Source organism: Leopardus geoffroyi, chromosome B4, assembly GCF_018350155.1.
Source record: "Leopardus geoffroyi isolate Oge1 chromosome B4, O.geoffroyi_Oge1_pat1.0, whole genome shotgun sequence".
NCBI classification, from domain to species: Eukaryota; Metazoa; Chordata; class Mammalia; order Carnivora; family Felidae; genus Leopardus; species Leopardus geoffroyi.
In genome coordinates, this window is record NC_059341.1 from 102,786,287 (window position 1) to 102,789,933 (window position 3,647).

The 3,647-nt window shown below is 38.9% G+C and overlaps 1 pseudogene; it reads left to right on the forward strand.

The window, feature by feature from the left end:
• The first annotated feature begins 2,244 nt into the window (after positions 1 to 2,244).
• Positions 2,245 to 3,281, forward strand: LOC123589957 (annotated as a pseudogene).
• The last annotated feature ends 366 nt before the right edge of the window (positions 3,282 to 3,647 follow it).

Below are 3,647 nucleotides of genomic sequence, written 5' to 3' on the forward strand. Positions count from 1 at the left end.
CCAGGGATGTAGTGAATAAATTTTTGTCATTAACATTGCCTAGTCATGGTATAAATTTTTATCATAAGCTTTTTCCAGTGATTGAGCAGAATGTTCTGGAATTTGCCCGCTGAGATAAAACTGCAGGCTAGAGATGACCTTGGTTTCCCAGGCACGAACGGGTCTGGCAGCTTGGCTACCCAGGACCACTAAGAACTTGAAAGTATCAGCTATTAGAAAGGGGACTGGAAGTAGTCATGAAACAATATGGTCTAGATCATACTCTTGGAATATAGGTGGGCGTGGCCTGACTCAGAGAGCAGAGTCCCGTCAAGTCTGGAGACCCCAAAAGAATGAATTGACAGTGTCCGTTTAGAATCCAGTACAAAACACCTAACATAGGATCTAAGATGAATTTAGTATTTGTGTACTATATTTTCTCCAACAGTGAATGTGAAAAAACTGGGTTTTATGTTTGTGCTGGGACTTTTACCATTATTAATCTCAGCACCTGTCTAAATACTTACTAGGTGATTATTACATGGACAAGAATGTCACAATGAAAAGAATAAACATTAGTGTCAAATTAATGTTATCTCTGAAGTCTGTCACTTATACGTTTTCTTAGTCCTTTAAATGAGGAAAGAATAGTCCTTATAATTATATTATTTATTTACCTGAAAGGAACAGGAAGAGCTAAACATATGGTTTAGAATCACAATTAGATGGTTTCTTGCAGTGAGCTCAGTAATCCATGATAATTTGATACAAACTGACATTTGGCTAAAACTGTGACAAGGAAAAAAGCCAATTTTCTTTGGAAAATAAGTGAATAATCTCCTAGAATCCCGAAACTGGGGAAAAAAGGAAATACAGGCTAAAATTTCGATTTGTGGCTGAATAAAAACTTGTAGGTATTATGGCACTTTCCTTCCTCCAGATTTTCAGCAAGCCTATAATTTACAGTAGCCCCTTAGAACCCTTTCTTTTTGCCTTATACACTTGTTTATTTTTCTTGAAAATTTCCCCAGTGACTGCAGACATTTTTCTTAACAGGTGATTTTTCAATGAAATGTCATTTTGGCTTTGTGAGTATCCTTAGTGGCATGTACCAAATGACTCATTTCATTTGTGACCAGAGCCAAATTCAAATTTAATTTTCCAGAGGGGACAAGTTAATGTATAACCTATTGTGCCACCTGGCATCCTAAATTAAATTTCCTGAGCTGTTTTTACTGAGAACAGAATCAGGTATATGTTTTGTAAAGGCATTTTCAACTGTCAGCTGGGACTTCAGTCACTTTTATAGTTTTATAATTAATCCATTTGTTATAATTAATAAATAATAAATACCCAGGATTATTAATTTTGAAAATGACAAATGGGTTCTTTAGTTCTATGGAACTGAAATGGCATATGCTCTGAACATTACAGAAATATGAAAACTTCTCACCTGAACTGTCATTCTAAGTCATATACTAGCTATTGTGCCTGCCTCATGAATGCTATCATAGACTGAAGTGTTCATTTGAGATTCAAACTCAAACCAGTTTAATTTCAAAACTCATGTTATTTCTACCGCATAATGGTAGAGTTATACGTGTTCTGTTGAATCTTAGGAAAAGGGAGAACATTACAGAGTCTAATATAGAAAAGAGAGTTTTTCAGACTACTTCAAAATGACATCTAGACACAAAGCCCTAATAACATTATGTATTAAAAAAAAAAAAAAAACTGAGGCTGTGTATATACAGAATGCTGAGTTATTAAGGCCACTTGCTGTCCGGAGTAGCCTGTCATATCACTAAAACACTATAATTATACCACAATATGTGCCCTATAACATTCTACATTCTAGCAGAGATTTTCTCATTCATATCCAAGTATTCAAGATTGTTTTATATGTTTGACTAAACCCAAATGAGTCCTCTTAAATAGTAAACAAAACATTTTACATGGATTTGTTTTTTTGAAGATAAATAAGATATAAATTCACGTATGAAATATTTTCTTCTTATTTCAGAAGCAATTACTACCATTCTTATTCTTAATCAGAGGTTAAGACTACAGACCCTGAATCACATTCAAATCACCACTTCTTATTTGGACAACTTTGGGGAGTAGTATGATCTCTCTGGGCATCTACAATGGGAATAACAATGATGATAATAACAACTATAACACTGACCTCATTTAGTAATTATGAGAACAGAACAATTTATGTAAAGAACTTCAGGCTCTCTGCTCCTCCCTGTTTGACAGACAGTTGCATCTTCTGGTACAGTGCCAGCCATGTCCCCAAGACATGATGGTGAAGGTCAGAGTAAATGGATTCAGCTGTATCGGGCACGTGGTCACCAGGGCTGCTTTTCACTCTGGCAAAATGGATATTGTCACCATCAGTGACGTCTTCCTTGACCTCAACTACATGATCAACATGTTCCAATATGATTCCACCCACAACAAATTGAACAGCACAATCAAGGCTGAGAATGGGAAATATGTCATCAATGGAAAACCCATCTCCGTCTTGGAGGAGGGTAATCCCACCAACATCAAATGGCATGATGCTGGTGTTCAGTATGTTGTGGAGTCCACTGGAGTCTTCACCACATGGAAAAGGCTGGGTCTCACTTGAAGGGTGGGGCCAAGAGAGTCATCATCTCTGCCCCTTCTGCTGGTGCCATATTTGTGATGGGAGTGAATCATGAGAAGTATGTCCACTACCTCAAGATTGTTGACAATGCCTCTTGTACCACAACTGCTTGGCCCCTCTGATTAAGGTCATCAGTGACAAATTTGGCATTGTGGAGGGATACATGACTACAGTCCAGGCCATCCCTGCCACCCACAAAACTGGACAGCCCCTATGGAAAGCTGTGGCATGATGGCCAAGGTGCTGCTCAGAACATAATCCCTGATTCTACTTGCACTGCCAAGGCTGTAGGCAAGGTCATTCCTGAGTTGAATGGGAAGCTCATTGGCATGACCTTCCAAGGCCCCAACCCCAGTGTATCAGTTGTAGATCTGACGTGCATCCTGGAGAAAGCTGCTAAATATGATGACGTCTAGAAGGTGGTGAAGCAGGCATCAGAGGCCCCCTCAAGGGCATCCTGGGCTACATGGAGAATCAGTTTGTCTCCTATAACTTTAACAGTGACACTCATTCTTCTACCTTCGACACTGGGGCTAGCCTAGCTCTCAGTGACCTCTTTGTCAAGCTCATTTCCTGGTATGACAGTGAATTTGGCTATAGCAACCAAGTGGTGGACATTATGGTCCATGTAGCCTCTAAGGAGTAATAGCCCCGTGGACCACCAGTCCCAGTAAGAGAAAGGAAGAGAAAGATTCTCAGCTGCTGGGGAATCTTTACCCCAACTCATCCCCTAACATACTGAGAATCTCATGACCTCTACACAGTTTCCATCCCAGATCCCCTAAAGAAGGGAGGGACTTGGGGAACCCTACTGTGTCATGTACCATCAGTAAAGTATACTGTACCAAAAACAAACAAACTTCAAACAATACTTACAGTTAGTGAGTACTCCAAAAACATCATGTACTACTCTTTGTTGTTAAAGTCTTCATACTTATAGTACCTTAGCATGATAGCTTATTTATCTCTAATACTCAAATCTCAATCACTACTATATTTTTCTCCTTTTCTT